The following is a 20,613-nucleotide window of genomic DNA, read 5'->3' as shown; positions in this document are numbered from 1 at the left end:
CCTGTCTCTTTAATGTTTCAACCACCTCCCCTCACTGCTGCGTTCTTGACCAATCACGTGGCTTTAACCGAAGACTGGGGGTGGGGAATAGAGGACAAAAACAGTCGGCTGCCATTTTGTTGTTAGAAGAACGGGCTCGTTCGCGAACGACACATCACTCATTGAGGCAGCACCTGTGTACGATACGAAAGTTCGTATGCCAAGGTAAAGTTCATATGCCAAGGTAAGATTTTCATAAATTTAACGTTCGTTAACCGAAAGATTCATAAAACCAAGGGGTTCGTAAACTGAGGTATCACTGTATTTTCTTACATAAGTCAGGCATCATGCCGCAAAGCCTCGTCTTCGACGCCGGTGTGGTCGAGCAAGGGCATTCTTACGTAAGCACTGCAGTCATCCAAAGTGTGATTGACTGGATTGGTTCATTACCTAATGGAGCCGCAGGAGAGCGTAATAAAAAGGGAAGAAGGAGGGTGGAAGAGGATGAAGAACAGAGGTGACCGGCAATGAGGAAAGCGGAGAAATAGGGACAATATGGGCCATACTGTAAGTGCCCAGAGTCCCTTTCATGCAGTTTCGAGAAAATTGTACAGTGTTACCTTACAAACATCTCTTCGTATGAAATTTCCAAGTTATGAAACATCTCAACATGAAAATACTGTCTCTTGTTACGAAAAAAAAATCAAGATGCCAAAGTATAATGTAATACCGTACAACACCGTACAATCGCTATCTGGCTGGCTAGCTATTAGCTATCTATTGGCTTGCTAGCTAGCTTTCTATCTCTTTGTCTTACTATTCTGTTTGAGATACTTCCGGGTTAGGTGAACGCTGGCACGTGTGGCTGCCGCTGCTCACCCAGAGAAAAACTTATCCTGTGACTGTAATGTTAACTTGAGAGTTTTGAAAGGCGCTTATAAATGAAATGTATGATTATTAATTATTATTATTATTATTATTATTATTATTACTATCCATCCATTTTCTGTACCGCTTATTCCTCATTAGGGTATTATTATTATTATTATTATTATTATTATTATTATCATTAAAAATACAAGATGGGCTCCTACTCGCAGTTCAAAGATTCCCTGAACGCAACATACTTCTTGTTGTGCACTGCTATTGGCTATTACCTAGCATCTTCCTGGCATCCCATTGGCTCGGACTAAAGTCGACAAAAATGTATTTTTTTTTTTGTTGATTTTTTATTCTTTCTTTGTTACATAATGCACAAATCTAATTTATTTATCAATAATCTAATTTGAACATGCATTTGTGAGATATTTCGATGCATATTTTGCTTCAGGAAAAGGAGTTTTGGGGGTGCGTAGAACAAATTAGGGCATTTACATGGAAAACGCATCTTGACTTACAAACATTTGTCATTCAGAAATTTCTTTCAGAAAACGAGTAGAAATACCACATTATCGGAAGATGTGCCCCATGCATGTTAACTCATTCACTGCCATTCCCAAATTTATTCGGGAATTGAAAATACTGTATGATAGAGAGCACCATTCCTGAATTTGATTGGGTTTTATTTTTCTTGATGCGGTGCCAATAAAGCGCTGGCCAGACCTCTGGCAATGTTTTTTTCCCTTCCAGAAGGGGGCAGCATTTTCTTTTTTCCATGTTAGAGCTTTGTTACAGTTTCAGCTGTTGTTAAAGCGCCATATCAATCACTATGTATGCATTGTATTGTATTTTGTACAGCCGCCCTCATTTCAAGCTCATATAACATCCGACCCATTTAATTTATGAACTCTACTTTTTTCAATGAAAGAAGATAGTCTAAGGCAGGGGTGTCAAAGTCATTTTTTGCCGCGGGCCACATTGTAGTTATGGTTTCCTCTCGAGGGCCGTTATGAATTTGGGGAACCCATTTGAATGTTTTAATCCCTTCAAATATTACATATAGAGCAGCGCAAATTAATGAATAACTCATTTTCAAATCTGAAGTCAAGAATAATGACTTTTATTGTGGTTGACATCCAAAAATATGAAATTTTGGCTCAGATTTTAGCAATCATCATGGAATTTAACAAGTTAGATTTGCTTTCGCGGGCCGAAAAAAATGATGTGGTGGGCCGGATTTGGCCCGTGGGCCTTAACTTTGACACCTGTGGTCTAAGGTTTCTAACGCCATGTTGAATATTTATGTAGTCCTAAAACTCAATATTCAATAGGTCCTGGAATTTGAGTGAAAATGACAAAAACCCTGGCACTGGAGTGGACAAATTTTCGCACATCGTCTGGCAGTGAATGAGTTAAGTGTTTTATACTAGCTCCGGAAACCAGAAACCCAAAAAAAAACAGCTTCAATGAGTTGTGTGAAAGGGGCTTGTCAGAACAGGAGTAAATGAACAAAACGGCCTGTTTGTGTGAAGAGCATTGTTCCCATTTTATGCTTGAAATGAATTGAAATCTCAAGTTGTTGTTTTCAAATCACGAAGAAAATGGCTTCTCACTGATCTACAGTAAAGTCTCGTTATATCGATATTCAAGGGAGTCCGAAAAAATATCGATATAACCGGACTATCGATATATCCGACCCTGTTTGCATGTAATTTTCTCCGTGCGTGCATAGAAATAGTATCGATATAACCGGGACTATCGATATATCCGATATCGATATAACGAGACTTTACTGTACTTTGAAAGTACAAGAACAACTTTCAAGAAACGACCCTGATGAGCGCTCATGTCCAGATCTGTTCTTCCAAAATGACATTCTCGGATCGAGTTTCAACCAACGATGTGACCCGAAGCTTGCCTTTAGGATCCCGCCTTTCGCCCGGGAAACCCGGTTGAGCCCAGCTTAAATATCCGCTCTCACCTGGGAATGCCTGCAAGCTTAGGTCAGAAATATGATCCCCCCCTCTTGAGCCGCAGGTTCTCCACTGAGATGAATGCGCTTGGAATAACTTCACAGGTTGAGTGCACTAATCAATCGCATCAACCATCCAGATGTTTCTACTCTTGAACATTGAATGGCGATCAACCGGCAAATCATCCGCCAGGTATAATTTGTCTTACTTAGCTTAGAGTTGAAAGTCCAAAGAACAGCAAGACCTTGGGCGCAGTTCCTACAAGGTTGCAGTCAAATATGTCTTCTCAGTCTTTTGTAAAACCAGATTATCACAGTGCGAGGGAAGGGCATTGCCGGGGGTCTGATCGAAGCTTGAAACGCACCCCTTTGCAAGAAAAAAAACTAACAAAAATTCAGGTACGGCGCTCCACGTCATGCTTTTCAATTCCCAAATAAATTCGGGAATGGCAGTGAATGAACGACTAAGAAAGCTAGCTAGCTAATAGTTAGCTGTCTAGATAGCTATCTAGCTAATAATAATAATATCATGGTGGAATGTGCACGTCTACTACAAGCTAATAGTTGAAAGCAAACACGCAGCCGTAGCATCCATTAACAAAGAGATTGTCTCGCATGTCCTGTCCCAAATTGGTGAGGACCACGAAATTCAGACCCACGAAAAATCAATCAACTGCAAAACGAAAACATCAAAAGAAGTGCGCACAGGAAGTGAGCAACCAGAGCGGGCTTGGCATTGACTCGTCAGCATTTTTCACATTTTCAAGGGCGGCGATCAAGCACTTGATAAGAGGTACACAAAAGCAAAACTGGCAAATCTTGCATTTAAAAAAAACACAAAGAACCGGGCGTCGCGTTAACAATCACTTGTGACATGCGCACCCCCCCCCCCACCCCCTCCACGCACACCTCCTTTACTCTATGTCACAGACCGTAGAGAGAATATTTAACACGGCAGCCTGAAGCCAAGAGTTTCAGTGAAACAGACACAGAGGCACTACAAAGGCAGGAGACGTGTGATGAAAGAATAATGAACCGAGCAGATTAAACGTGGGGATGAGGAATGGGGTAAGGGGGTGAGGAGGATTTTAATTCCAAAAGTATGGGGATGAGTAACATGTAGCCCCGAGGAATAACTACATGGGAATAGAAACTGGAAAAAAAAGAAGAGCGAAAGTGAAGGTGGAAATAATCGGGGAGGATGCCGCATTGCAGAGAAGCATGAAAAAGAGATACGAAAAAAAATAAAAAATAAATCACGGTTTGCATTTTTAGCTTTTTTGGCAGCAGTTATTTTAAATCGTGCTTTGCAGAGGATAAAGACTATCCGCCTGCGAGTGGTATACGATGATGCATCTCCTGAAAATGACATCGTAGCCGTTCGGGGACTCAAGAAACGACCGATCTCGGTTTCTATCGATTCGGTCATGTGACGTTCGGCAGCGGAGTAATTTTTTTTTTTGTCAATGATCAATAAAGCCAACGAATTTATGTATTTATTTATGTATTTATTTATTTATGTATTTATGTATGTATTTATGTATGTATTTATGTATGTATTTATGTATTTATTTATTTATTTATTGTTCATTTATGTATTTATTTATCTATTTCCTTATTTATGTATCTATTTATGTACATGTTTACTTCTGTACTTGTTTGCTTATTTTTATTGTTATTTATTTATTTGAGCATTTATGTTTATTTATTTATTTATCCATTTATTAAATATATTTGTTTATTTAATTACATAGTTTTTTTATTATTATTTATGGAGTCATTTATTTATGTATGTGTTTGTTTATTTTATTTTATTTATTGATGTATTTCTTTGCGTTTTTTGTTTGTTTATTTATTGAATTATTTAGCCATTCATTTAATAGTTTAGTGTTTTTACTTATTTAATTACTTTTTTATTATAATTATTTATTTATTATTTATCAATGGTTCTATTTATTTGTTAATTTATTTTTAGTTATAACAATAACAATAACAATAACAATAACAAAAACAATAATAATAATAATAATAATAATAATAATAATAATAATAATAACAATAATAACAATAATAATAATAATAATAATAATAATAATTTTGCATTTGAGTAAAAATATCAGCCTGCGTGTTTTGAGTGTTTTAGATGCTATAAAACGTTTTTCTAATGTCACTTAGGAAACAAAAAAATGGTGTCGGTTGTCCTTTAAAGCGGAACAACATGAAAGTTCTGTACCGCAGAAGAAGACAAAATGCAAATTGTCATCTCAAATTAGGAAGTTAATGGAAACGGAACGGCGGTCAAGTTGTGAAAACAAACCAAAAAAAAAAAAAAAAAAAGAGTAATATCACAAGTCTGTAAAAAATAAAGAGAAGTTATTTGTTTTTCGCCAGCATGCCGCATGTACTCGTTTGGCAACCCACTTGGCTTTCGGTCCCAATGCACATCTTGTGTCATGCACGGAAATGCAACATTCACCGACTCATTAATTAGGAGTCAGCTCTTCGCCTTCAAAGTCTTCAATTTCTCGTAAACAAACTCGCTCGCTATCTTCCGCTGCCCGATGGGTGAAGGGATGCGCGCTCACGTGCGTGTACGTGCGTGTGTGTATAGACTACATCGCGCCTACGCAACTCAAGATTGGGACTGTCTCTGCATTCGCACACACACGCCGCGGGGCTTGAATGAGAATATATCAACAGTTTTACAGAATATTCATCCACTTTCAGCGAGCCTCTTGCAGTTTATATTTCAGTCCATCCGGATGCGATTAAAACGTTATAACCGGGGTCGTGAATCAAACGTCTGGGTGACTTCACTGCGTATCGAGCATTTGCAGGTACAATCGTGCCTCGAGATATGAGTGTAATTCGTCAAGTAACCACAGCCTGAATATATATATATATATATATATATATATATATATATACAGTAAAGTCTCGTTATATCGATATTCAAGGGAGTCCGAAAAAATATCGATATAACCGGGACTATCGATATATCCGATATCGATATAACAAGACTTTACTGTATATATATATATATATATATATATATATATATATACAGTGAGACCTCAACACCTTAACTTACAAACTTTTCGTCTTACAAACGTCAAATTTATGAAAATTAAACCTTATAATAAGCGCTATTTTCATAATACAAACCCACCACGGCTGGCGGAGCGATTTTCGGCGGAAGCACACGACCGAACAGCACCAACAGTCCATATGGAAGGTGACTCTCCTTCCATAAGCCATCAACGACCATCTAAAAAGGTAAATAAAACTTTATTTTACAGCACAGTTTATTTCTTTAATTACAGTCCTCATGTAATGCGCCTCTCTTTCCAAACAGCAATTCCCTTTGACCTTCGACCTCCAACGCCAGTCCAACAAGCCATAAATGACCATCACAAATGTAAATAAAATGACTTTATGATACAATGCAGTGTATTTCTTTCATTGCAATACAATAGCACATTTATTATACATAGAATAAGGTATGTTGTGTGTAGTTTTAAGGCTTATTTAGTTGAAAAGTATATCTTATGGAAACCCGGGAACGGATTATTCCCATTTTAATGGTTTTCTATGAGAATTTTTTTTTTAGATACACACTTTTCACCTGACACACTCTGTCTGGGAACCAATTAAGTTCGTAAATTGAGGTCTCACTGTATATATATATATATATATATATATGTTAGCCTTATCAAAGGCTCTTTAACGTAATGCTAATTCATCTTGCTGGAAATACACCAAGTGTAAATCTCTTTGGTTTAATGTTTAGTTTGACAGTAAATCTTAACTGCGAATGACATTTAACGGCACCTGAAGATTGACCTATTTTTTGAAAAAAAGAATATTTATATTGTATGGCAAGCACATGATGGATGTTCCACTTGACCGCTTTTCTCTTCCCCGCCGCCATATCTGTTTTCCCCACCTGTACAGTACATCAATCGAGGGAGCCATATGTGTGGGGCTGATGAAGTCTGAACCATTACATCGCGACTAATTTGGGAGGGGGAGTGTGTGAGAGGGGCCAGGAGAAGGACGTCCCCTGAGACACCCACTCCCGGCGTATATCCCCTCACGCAAACACACGCCGCCCACGCTCGATGCATTATGCTAATAGGCCCTTTTCCAAATGTTAGCGGCAATGACAGCTCAGTGTTACCGACTGAGTACCATGCGATCGCCGGCCAATCGAACCAAGCAAAATAGAACGCAACCTTAGTTCATTTTAATTCTGGGTTTCATGCCCCCACCCCCAACCCCCTACTCCCAAAAATTAGCAGCACGCATCGGCATCATCTTGTTGTGATTCTGGCTCGGACAACAAACCGGACATTCACCTCTCCTCCTACGTACCTCTTTGGGGCCATTATGGGAGGCATTAGCGCCACAATGACAGTGCGATGGCGTGGGCGCGATGGGTGGGTGGGAGGGAGGGTGGCATCACACACACTCATGCGGCCACGTAGCTATCAACTGCCTCCTCGGTGACACTGTAGGGGGCAGAGAGGGCGGTAAGGAGAGGTGGTGGTGAAAAACCGATAAATCCCACTATCTAGCTGGCTATTTATTAGCTTAATAGCTATCTAGCTAGATAACTATTAGCTTGCTCAAATAGATAGAAATTGCGCTAGCTAGCTAGCTAATAGCTATCTAGGTTTAGCTAGCTAGCGTGATTTCTACATATTTGAGCTAGCTAACTATTAGCTAGCTCAAATAGATAGAAAGCGTGCTAGCTAGCTATTAGCTAGCTAATAGGTAATAGATTGCTAGCTAGATTAGATTGAATAATTAAAATCATTAGAATAGATTGCTAGATAGAAGCTAGATAGCTATTAGCTAGCTAGCGGGTAGGGCGGTAAGGAGAGGTGGTGGTGAATAAAAACGATAGCTCCCACTATCTAGATAGCTATTTATTAGGTTAATAGCTATATAGCTAGCTAACTATTAGATAGCTCAAATAAAGTTTGAGCTAGTGGTAAACCACTAGCATGTTAATGTCATTCGCCATTGTGTTAGCGTGAAGCTAGTCGGCCATTTTGAGGCAATGTTTGTTTGTGTGTAAAATGGATATTTAACTCCAATTTAGAGTTGGATTAAGTTTTTTTAAAGAATTGTTCACATTTGTCAAACTATTATTCAATACATGTTAAAAATGTCATTTTATTTTATGATTATAACATTTTTAAAATCAATCAAAATTCTAGCATTATTATCTTTTGTGGTTGAATCATATTCTGTTTTATTGTCAAAGGTTGACCCAGGACCACCCCCCCCCCCCCCATAAGGCCCTCCCAAAAAATAGCATCCTCAGGATTGGCTGGTGACAATGTCATTAAAGATTTAATAAGCAAATTAAATGGCCAAAACATTTTCTCCCACCTCATTGCCTCACTGTGAGCGAATTACTTCTGCTGCTGCGCTCGTCCATTCAAATCAATATCTGTTATTCTAATCAATTGGCAGCAGATGTTTTTTTGGGTGGGGGGGGGGGTCTTCGATGGGATTCACTTGCAACTTGAGTGCCTGGCTTGCACAGCAAAATACATTAGGGGGGGCCTCTTACCACAATAACGTCAATTAGCATGAGTCTGTTTGGCTGCGTGTAGCGTAACGGGGGCGGAGGGTCTGCGGATCAAGCACCCGATTTCCCGAAGCCCCGAAAAATAATCCTACGAATTCACCGGCAGAGCGTGACTCAGCCGCGACCGTTTCACAGAACTCTGACGGCATAAATATGAGTCGGGGGACGCGGGGGAGGGGGGTGTCAGAGTCACGCGCTCCCTTGATGAACTCACACTTTCTCATCAGCAACCGGACGTGAGCAAATGCGAGAAAATGTTGGACCGCGGCCAAAGATGAACAGAGGGGCAGCTATGATCCGCCTGACTCATCATGGGGGGTACACGACGAGGACTTGAAATGCCGCGATTTAGGGTGCAGCTCATGAGTGACGCTTCGTAATCTCTATGGGGTTTAAGTTACTTAAAAATTGCGGTCGGTGTCATTAATGGCCAAATCACCTTTTTTATTACGTTTGCAGCGTAATAGAAAATGAAGCTTCATGAAGCTTCATGAAACTTCATGAAGCTTCAAAAGACATCTGCAGTTCATGAGTGACGCATTGTCATCTCTGTGGGGTTTAAGTTACTTGAAAATTTGTGGTCGGTGTCGTTAATGGCCAAATCACCTTTTTTATTAAGTTTTCAGCAGAAAAGAAAATGAAGCTTCATGAAGCTTCAAAAGACATGCAGTTCATGAGTGACGCATTGTCATCTCTATGGGGTTTAAGTTACTTGAGAAATTGTGGTCGGTGCCGTTAATGGCCAAATCACCTTTTTTATTAAGTTTTCAGCAGAAAAGAAAATGAAGCTTCATGAAGCTTCAAAAGACATCTGCAGTTCATGAGTGACGCATTGTCATCTCTATGGGGTTTAAGTTACTTGAAAATTTGTGGTCGGTGTCGTTAATGGCCAAATCCCCTTTTTTATTAAGTTTGCAGCAGAAAAGAAAATGAAGCTTCATGAAGCTTCAAAAGACATCTGCAGTTCATGAGTGACGCATTGTTATCTCTATGGGGTTTAAGTTACTTGAAAATTTGTGGTCGGTGTCGTTAATGACCAAATCACCTTTTTTATTAAGTTTGCAGCAGAAAAGAAAATGAAGCTTCATGAAGCTTCAAAAGACATCTGCAGTTCATGAGTGACGCATTGGCATCTCTATGGGGTTTAAGTTACTTGAAAATTTGTGGTCAGTGTCGTTAATGGCCAAATCACCTTTTTTATTAAGTTTCAGCAGAAAAGAAAATGAAGCTTCATGAAGCTTCAAAAGACATGCAGTTCATGAGTGACGCATTGTCATCTCCATGGGGTTTAAGTTACTTTTAAAGTTGTGGTTGGTGTCATAAATGGCCCAATCACCTTGGCGAGGGAGCGAATTTCAGCTGGCGTTAAATATATATATTTTTAATCTCACATAGTTGACTATGTTTGCAAACAAACACTGTGGCATGTTATTTAATCTGCACCAACATTAAATAATTCACTTTTTCAGGTTTTAATAGTTTGCTGTTCGGAGATGAGCGAGGAGCAAGAGTGAAGTTTCCCTTGATATACAGATATACACACACATATACACACACACACACACACACACACACATATATTATATATATATATATATATATATATATATATATATATATATATATATATATATATATATATATATATATATATATATATATATATACACACACACACGTCCTATACACACATATATATATATACAGTAAAGTCTCGTTATATCGATATTCTCGGGAGTCCGAAAAATATCGATATAACCGGGACTATCGATATATCCGACCCTGCGCGCATGTAATTTTCTCCTTGCGTGCATAGAAATAGTATCGTAATAAGCGGGACTATCGATATAACCGATATCGATATAACGAGACTTTACTGTATATATACACACACACACACACACACACACACACACACACATGTACACGTATAACATGTAAAAAAAAATCCTCAAGACTTTGTCTTTGTTGCTTTTTGGGCTTTTTTTTTTCTAATGAGGCCCCAAAATGTTCATTCTGGTAAATATAATTCAGGACGGACCCATTTTGAAGCAATACATGCACCGCGGGTCGAATCCGACGGAAGAGCAATCAAAATATTGAAATGATCTTTACTTTTGCACTCCATATTGTCTGTCAGTTTGAGATACGTATTTGTATTCATGAGAAGCGTGCGTGCAGATGGGTGACTGTTGACCTCAGCTGCGGCACACAGCTGCGACAGACGAGGGCGGGAGATGGAGATTGAGCCCAATCTCTCTCTCAACGGAAAGTAAGAAACAGGAAATAATGAGAAGAGAAAAGCAGACAGTGAGAAACTAACAGACATGTTTCTCTATCCGAAAACCACACAAGCGCATCGACCGTATGTGCTCGACCGATTCCCAAGCAGCAAACCAAAATTCGGCCACAGCTCAGCAAAATTATCTATTCGCTAGATATTAGCGATCTATTCGCTAGGTATTAGCTATCTATTCGCTCGCTATTAGCTACATATTAGCTATCAATTTGTTAGCTATTCGCTAGCTATTCGCTAGCTAACTAACTTGCTATTTATTTTATTTACTTTCGGGTTGAGTGAACGCTGGCGCGTGTTGCTGGTCACTTTACAGTCACAGGATAAGTTTTTCTGAGGGTGAGCAGTGGCGGCAGCATGCGCCACTGCTCACCCTCAGTAACTCAAATAGATAGAAAGCTAGCTAACTAGCTAATAGATAGCCAATAGATAGCTCGATAGCCATATAGCTAATATATAGCTAGCCAGCCGGCAAGATAGCTAATAGATAGCAAATAGATAACTAGCTAGGTAGCGAAGAGATAGCCAGCCAGATAGCCTAACAGCTAATAGATAGCTACCTAGATAGCTAATAGAAAGCTAGCCAGATAGCCATATAGCTAATAGATAGGGATCTAGATAGATAGCCAGACAGTAAGATAGCTAATAGATAGCAAATAGCTAGCTAGCTAGATAGTTCGCTAGATAGTTCGCTAGATAGCTAGATAAATTAAAGAGAAGTGAAGAGAGGAAATATATGATATGCTAATGCTAACACGACTTCGAGCCAACAAAGTGAATGATAAAGTTGGACAAAAGAACTAGCGAGCTAGCTTTAATGATTCAAGCAAGTCAAATTCTTTATCCTCTGTGAAGAACTGATCATATTAGTGCTGTACTAAAGAGCTGAGACTTAGCCATGCGTGATATTTATCTATGTGTTCTTTTATGAGAACAGTGAAACAACTATGGGCAAACTCGCCTCCTCTGGTGCCATCACACGGTCGATTGCTGTGTGAGAGTGAGATGCTGGCTGGCTGGCCAAAATTGTCCTACGCGTTGCCCCTCTGCTAGCGCGTTGCAGTGCCAGGCGTAGAATTCTAATTTTAAAAATATGGTCTGGAGGTCGTGGTCGTAAGTACGGGTGGTCGTAAGTCGACCCGGTCGTAAGTCAGATGTGACCTGTAGTTGAATGGTTCTCATTACATCATGTGTATCCAAGCTTTCTAGCTTTCTAGCTGGCTATCTAGCTAGCTAGCTAACTATTTGCTATCTAGTTTCTATCCATTAGCTATCTATCTAGCTAGCTGGCTATCTGGCTGTCTATCTATTAGCTAGCTAGCTATCTATTAGCTATCTACCGAGCTAGCTATCTGGATGGCTATCTATTAGCTAGCTAGCTATCTATTAGCTATCTACCGAGCTAGCTATCTGGCGGCTATCTATTAGCTAGCTGGCTAGCTTTCTATCTCTTTGAGTTATTCCGGGTTGAGTGAACGCTGGCACGTGTGGCTGCCGCTGCTCACCCACAGAAAAAACTGATCATGTGACTGTAAAGTGACCTTGAGAGTTTTGAAAGGCGCTTAGAAATCAAATGTATTATTATTATTGTTGCTATTATTATTATTATTGCTATTATTATTATACATCCCACTTGAGTTCCAATTTGACTATGATTGACTGCTGCTTCCAGGAAGGACCGCCTCCAGTCATCATAACGCCTCATCATCACGTCAGTAAAACCAAACATCCGAGACGTGCATTTCCAAACGCTTCTACGCCATTTAATCTTCACGGAAGCAGACCGGGGGTGGGGAGGGGGGGGGTTGTTGATATCTGATTTGTTGTGAGACGCTTTGCTTTGAAAGCAGTCGTCCTTCATTAGATTTCCCCCAAACATAGCCTCACCTCTGTCTCATTGTGTTTGCCGATAGGCGCCGACAGGAAACGTCCGCCGCCATTTTTTTTTAACTCCCACAATAACGCGGCCCCCGGTGCAGCTTTGCTCTCCTCCCTGACACGCGAGCGCATGAGGCAAACAGTGTCCCATTGAAACGGTGAACGATAACAGATTGCTTATCTTTTGACACACAAAAGACCATTGAAAAAAGGACAAGGTCGCCTGCTTGGATATCGAGGGGGGGGACGAGGCTAGAATATGAAAAGTAGCTGAAAGATGTTAATTTTGAGGAGTTGTTCTGTGAGTGAGCAGCGGCAGCCACACGCGTCAGAGTTCACTCAATCCAGAGGTAACTCAAATAGATAGAAGGCTAGCTAGCTAATAAATAGCCAATAGATAGCTAACAGATAGACAGATAGCTAGGTAGTCATATAACAGATAGCCAGCTAGATAGCTAGCGAGCCAGCTAGATAGCTAATAGAGAGCAAATAGAGAGCCAGCTAGGTAGCCAGCTAGATAGCCAGCCAGGTAGTACTCATAATAATCATAATAACCATATTAATAAAAAATAACAGTAATAATAACAATATACTAAGAACACACAATAGCCGACTGACTACATAAGGCAACGGCCGCCATTCAGCGGCAGCCATTTTGATGCCCTTCTTTATACTACAACAGTACATGAAATAAAACTACAGTGATTTCTCAGCTTACAAACTTAATTGGTTCCCAGAAAGTGTGCGTAAGGCGAAAGGTTCGTCTGCCAAACATTTATTTTCCATAAGAAACCATGAAAAATGAGAATAATCCTTTCCGAGGTACCCATAAAACATAATTTTCTACTAAATAAGCCTTAAAACTACACAAAATACAGTAAAGTCTCGTTATATCGATATTCAAGGGAGTCCGAAAAAATATCGATATAACCGGGACTATCGATATATCCGACCCTGTTTGCATGTAATTTTCTCCGTGCGTGCATAGAAGTAGTATCGATATAACCGGGACTATCGATTTATCCGATATCGATATAACGAGACTTTACTGTATACCTTATTTTATGCAAAATAAATGTGCTATTGGATTGTAATTAAAGAAATAAACTGTACAGTATAATAAAGTCGTTTTATTCACCTTTGTGATGGTCGTTGATGTAGTTGCCTTTTGATGATATCCGAGTGAAGTTGCCGTGCTTTCTCGGCGATAATACCCTCAATCACACTGTCCACTGCTAGCTGCTTTTCGTTAATCCAAATCAGTTTTTCAACCTCTTCTATTGCCTGAGACTGTTGCTTAGACAACACAGAAAAAGCCTTAGCCACATGTAGCAATGGTCGACTTAGCATACTGGTACTGGGATGCTAAGTCACACAGTCGCAGATTGACATCGTATCCTATCCTGTCATGTAAACGTCACGTCGGTCATTCTAAACAGATTTCGACTTACGACCGTTTCACTTACGACCGTTTTGTCGGAACGGAAGATGGTCGTAACTCGGATGTTATCTGTATATGATTGTGACACCCAAATTGACCCCTCACGTGAAAAGTCAGCAAGACAAAGAGGCCTCTAGTGCAACTTTAGCATTACGGAGCACACAGGTCACAACTCTTAAGTCCTTCAATGAGCTACGCTGACCCTTTTGATGCACCATGAAAGCAAGAAGACGTGCTCCCCTACTCGGCATCCCAGTCAGGATAAAACACCTGAACTTGGCTAGGATGTTTTATTGATGACACGGAAGCTTTGGAGCAGAGGCGAAGCGCAACGCAGAGAGCCGAGGGGCTCTTGGTTTTGATCTTAACTTGCAAATTCATGCATGAAGCACATCTAACATAGACGGTATGACCGCGGGTGTTCTGGCAAATGGTTGGGATGACATGCACTACTATTACGTTTAAAGGACAACCGACGCCTCCGGACAAGTTTTGTCCATAATTTGTAAAATGGCTTCCAATGACTTCTACTGAGCGTATTTTACAAAGATTCCACCGCATATAGCTAGATTTCACGTTTTAAGACTTGCGCTGAATATACCGGAAGTCTTGTTTTTGAGTTGGTGACGAGTCCTCACCCTACGTCACTGAAGGAACGCCCCTGACCGAAAAAAGTACACATTGTAGCAGTCCTTCCATCGCGTCAATGCATTTTTCTGTACTTGTTTGGTCTGAAAACTTTGTGTTGCACCAAAAAGAGACAGAAGAGGGCGACAAAGCTCCGTGTAAGGAATTAATCAGCCTGTGGAAACGGGCTGATTCATTCCTCATTTGTCACACAAACACAAAAAAGTAGTTGAAATGGTTCAAAATAAAAGCAGGAGAACTAACGATGATATTGTTTTATTAAATAAATATACTGTAAAACTATATGGTCCAAAAGATGGTCCCAGAGTAGCAGACCACAGATACACAAAAACAATCCCAAAAACACTTCCTCCTCTTACACTATCAACCACCTTAACAACATACAACGCACGCTCTCTCCTCTTTGTCGCTGCTTTTAATACGCGATGAAAAAGAAAACCTCAGGCCACGGCATCAGTCGGAACGACTTGAAAGCGCTGATTCGGGTGTGCGTGCATGCGCTAAGCCGTAGAAACAATGGCACGATGTGTGAAAACACTAAACTAAAAAAAAAAAAAAAAAACATGGGGTCAGTCTGGGTGGCTTTGACTACTACAGCGTCTGCTGTGTGCCTCGTTGTCCTCCTAACAGGTGGACGGGATTCGGAATCAAGGGGGACACGCTCACATATAGCCTAAAAGTCACTAACACATGCTTTGTATATATTTTTTCCTTCACACCTGTTGTGTGTGCCACACACTTTGGTGCCGGGCCGGCGCTAGCGGCACGTTGCGTGTCGACACCGCCTGCTTTCAGGCCAAACACAGGATGAGGGATTAGACAAGACTGATACAAGGAAGGCACAACACAATATACATGGAAAATACTCTACATGTACATATTTCCTGGTTGTATTGTGTTTTGGACACGTTCAGAAGCTAGATGAACCTCCACCAATATCAAAAGAAAACAGACAGCAGCAGATTAGCTTAGCGGCTAAAGTAAAATGTAATCCGCTTATGTAGTTTTCATGAAACAGAAGACTATATTTTCTGAATTTCAACAATTTGGTCAAAATATTTTGACAACGGTATTCTGACAATGGTAGTTCCCACTTCAGACATTTTGCCACCTGTGACTCAATAGAAAATAATTTCCTGGAGCCATGTTTTTCTCTCTCTCTTTCCCTCACATATGAAATGTCACAACGTAGCTAGCGTCTTGATTTTGATACAAGTGAAGGACATTTTAACAATTGTCTTTAAGTTGCTATAAATTGCTTAAAGGCTTGTAACAGTGACATATGCTAATCGCTACTATGGTTAGCATGAGCCTTAAACTACCATGAAAGTCTACTTTCTACTGCTGTTTTAAATACACAATAACCACAAAATAAAATCTGGATATCTGAACTTTTTATGTTAAAAAATCCGTAAAATGCTATGTTACAGCTGCTACTGTTGTGAAATTTTACAGTCATCATTGTTAAATCGTCATAAATTACTTAAAGGGTTGCAACAGTGACATATGCTAATCGTTGATATGTTTAGCCTGTGTATTAAGCTAGCGATATAAAGGCTAAACTTCTGTGGCTGTTTTAAATACACAATAACCAAAAAATAAAAGCTGGATATCTCAACTTCTTTTATGTTAAAGGATCTGTAAATGAACTTTGTTTCAGCTACAGTTGTTTCGAAATTTTACAGTCGTCTTTGTTAAATTGCCATAAATTGCTTAAAGAGTTGTAACAGTGGCACATGCTAATCGTTGCTATGATTAGCATGAGCTTTAAACTAGAGATTTAAAGGTTAACTTCTGGGGCTGTTTTAAATACACAATAAACACGAAATAAAAGCTGGATATCTGTTTTTTATGTTAAAGAATCTGTAAAACGCTTTGTTACAGCTGCTGGTGTTGTGAAATTTTACAGTCATCTTTGTTAAATCGTCATAAATTGCTTAAAAGGTTGTAATAATGACACATGTTAATAACTGCCTTGGTTAACATGAGCTTTAAGGTAGTGATTTAAAGATTAACTTCTGCAGCTGTTTTAAATACACAATAACCACGAAATAAAAACTGGATATCTGAACTTTTTAGGTTAAAGGATCTGTAAAAGCACTTTGTTACAGCTGAGGTTGTTGTGAAAGCGCTCCGTAAAAATAAATACTTATTGTCGCAAAACACAACAGGGGACTGGGATGGGATTTTTGCTAGCAATATAAAGGCTAACTTCTGCGGCTATTTTAAATATGCAACAACCACAAAATAAAAGCTGGATATCTGAACTTCTTTAATGTTAAAGACTCTATAAAGGCACTTTGTTACAGTTGAGCTTGTTGTGAAAGCGCTACATAAAAATAAACACTTATTGTAGCAAAACACAACAGGGGAGAGGGAAGGGATTTTTTTTGCTAGCGATACAAAGGCTAACACAAAATAAAAGTTGGATATCTGCACTTTTTAGGTTAAAGGATCGCTAAAGTGCTTTGTTACAGCTGCGGCTGTTGTGGAATTTTACAGTTCTCTCTCTTAAATTGATAGAAATTGCTGAAAGGGTTGTAATAGTGACATATGCTAATCGTTGCTATGGTTAGCCTGCGCATTAAGATAGCGATATAAAGGCTAAACCTCTGTGGCTGTTTTAAATACACAATAACCAAAAAATAAAAGCTGGATATCTCAACTTCTTTTATGTTAAAGGATCTGTAAATGAACTTTGTTACAGTTTAGGTTGTTGTGAAATCGCTACATAAAAATAAATACTGTAGCAAAACACAACAGGGGAGAGGGAAGGAATTTATGCTAGCGATACAAAGGCTAACTTCTGCGGCAATTTTAAATACTCAATAACCACAAAATAAAAGCTGGATATGTGAAATTTTATGTTAAAGGACCTGTCAAGTGCTACATAAAAATAAATACTTATTGTAGCAAAACACAACAAAGGGAGAGGGAAAGGAATTTTTATCATTGATGTTCTTTGAACGGACGGGGAAGGCCGGGAAAAACTTTGGGAAGGTACACCTCGTCCCAAATGGATGCTATGCCACGGGGCATGAAGCCGTGGGTTGATGAAAAGTATATGTGTGACGGAGCTCCCCTGATAGCGGTGCTATTTTGGAGAGACTTGAACAAGGAGAGGCATTTCTTCGCTATCTGCCGTTCGCAAGCCTGGAGGAGGCGTGAGGCAGCTCTGGATCCATTTCATTAGCAGCATGTTCAAGACGGAAATAAAAAAGGCACTAGCAAAATATTCGAGCGCGCCTCTGCGCTTCTTCAAAGCGGAACTTGTTCAATTAAAGCCTGCACAGACAAGTATGAGCAAACAGTAACACCTTGAATGGCGGATTCCATACATTTCTTCCAAACACTGAAGGGCATGTTTATCTACCTTAACCGGCAAATTACAGGGGTGAGAGCAAAAGGAAGGTTCCGCTGGAACAAAACAGCCGGACGCCGCTAAATCTGAGGGAGCGGGTGGGGCAGACAAGCAGGGGTCAAGGCCCGAGAAAGGTTGTTTACAGGTAAGACGGGGATGGAAAATGGATGAGTGGTAGTGGGATTGGAAAAAAAAAAAACATAATCTGTCAAACCACAGGAGCAGTGAGCACCACATTGACACATTGTTTTTTTTTCAAAGGAGGCCTCAAGGGTTTAAATTGAAATCAATATATTTTTCTCTCACACGCTTCTGAAGCAATTACAATCGTAGCATTAAAGCACTGCGTGTGACCGTTGTAGGTTTTATTGGCCAAAGAGTCGCTGGATTTGTCCCACAAATACAACTGTACATTTCAAAGACCTAAAAAAGGCAGTTCGGGTATTGCTTCACTTCTTTCTCAAATGTATATTCAGTCCTCTGGCACCCTCTGTGGGTTAGTTGAAGAAACAGTTTTAAATGTCGTCGACAGAAATGTGATTGCTAAACTACTTTAAACAAGTACCGACCATTTTTTAAAATAACAAAATAAAAATCTATTTGAATGAACAGTTTTAAATGTCGTCGACATAAATGTGATTGCTAAACGAGTTCAAACATGGATTACCATTTTTTTTAATCACGAAATAAAAGTCGTAGTTGTTCAAGTACTAGAATCATGGACCATAAACATATAATAATGAAAATAATACATAGCATTTGAACATACAAAACAACAATGTATGTTTAGTTCTTAATCGTGGCATTGTCGTTTGAACATTTATATTGTGCTTAACTAACAGATGCCAGTTGTTTACGAAGGTGACGTCACACGTTTCGGGGTTTTTTTTTTTTGTAATTGATGGTAAAGGTTTTTTTGTTCGTGTTCAATACAACCGAACTGTATTTTTTTTGCTAAACTTCGTCCACCGGAACCCCAAAAGTATTAATAAAAAGCTAAGCGTTGACGGCTGTTCTTTTTTTGTTCAACGCAAAACAATTAGTATTGTTAACGATAAATGAACAAACATACCTTACTGGGTCGAGGTAAAACATGGTGGCTCACGTCCGGTTCTCCATTGTCATGAAGGCAGCCTGTTCTCAGACGTCTACTTCGTCTAAAACATCAGATTCAAATGATCAGGAAAGTGTCATTGGGTTTCTGAAAAGCTTGATGAGTTGATCAGGTTTGCTATGGGAGACGTCAAAAAAAGGGAGGGGGTGACAGGACTCTCAATGAGGCGATTTGGGGCATCCATATTGAAAAATCTTCACTCTCAATGAAAGTGAACATATGCCAAAGATTCGAGACTGTAAAAAAAAGTCATGTCAGTTGCGAGTTGTGGATTTCATCGCTAGGCCTTCAGCCTTGCTACGCCTGAAACCAATTCAGACTGAAAAGGGTGTGGTGTGATTTGCTACAAGTCCACCAGAGGCTAACATTAGCCAGGAAATAACTGCAGGGATGAGAATGACAAATGGCGAAAAAAATGCTAGGGACCACACGCGCACACTCAATACTGTGAGTTCAACAAAATGTCAGAATGTATTATTTAAAATAACTTTGTGATAATACGAAAAATCCACCTAAACTATCGTAATAAAAGTCAATTTGCCAGGTACATGCGCAAGGTTACTGCAAGCTAGCATGCACACTTGCTCTCTGCTGCCTCTCACAAGAGATGCTAACGTTAGCATGGGGCTTGTCATAGTGCCACTGACATCCAACTGTTTCATCAATGGTATTGTTTCATTGCAAATTAGAATATATTCAATTAGAACCTGTTCTCTTCACAAATGTGAATCCTTCGGTCCATTCAACCTGATCCACTTATTCAAAAGGGGGTGTTTACCTGTTTCGACATCAACAGCACCTAAATCAGGATAATCCAATCAAAATTACTCTTTCCGCCAACACAAGCCGAAACAGGAAAAGAACAGCGAAAAAGCGATTATACATATGTATTTAGTTTTACCTGGTCATTTTGGTCTGAAAGTCTGAAATCTGCCGATCGGCGGAAAATTCTCATCTCTGGAACTGACTGACCTTTCTTAATGATTTCCATTTTTTTCTTGAAAAGTCAGTCTTGAAAATGGCTAACACTACATCTCCACCCAAATCCATTTCTTCTCATACTTCAGCCCTTGTGGGTTGAAAAAAACTGCTATTCAATTAACACAATATATTTGCTTATGCAGCTCGCTAGATAGTGTGCTAGCTCTGGCCAGTATTGGATTGGATTGGATTGGATATGCCTTTATTCGCACTTATCACTAGCGAGCGGCTAGTAATACTATGATTGGCTAGTGACTAGCTAATCATACAAAAACTGGTGTCTGGAAGGCGCTGGTACCCCTTTTGGGTAGCCACTTCGAAATCTGATTGGTTAGAGCAACTGTTTGATACTCCAGGGCCTGCAGAACTGATTTTGAAGGCGGTCCAGGTAGATTTCTGACCCTGGCAACAAATGATGGCTCAAATGTGATTGGTTAAAGGCTTAAATACGCAAACACACAT

This window comes from Hippocampus bargibanti, linkage group LG06, assembly GCF_051943395.1.
Source record: "Hippocampus bargibanti isolate YZ-2025 linkage group LG06, ASM5194339v1, whole genome shotgun sequence".
In the NCBI taxonomy this organism is placed as follows: Eukaryota; Metazoa; Chordata; class Actinopteri; order Syngnathiformes; family Syngnathidae; genus Hippocampus; species Hippocampus bargibanti.
Note: the sequence above shows the minus strand (reverse complement) of the source record.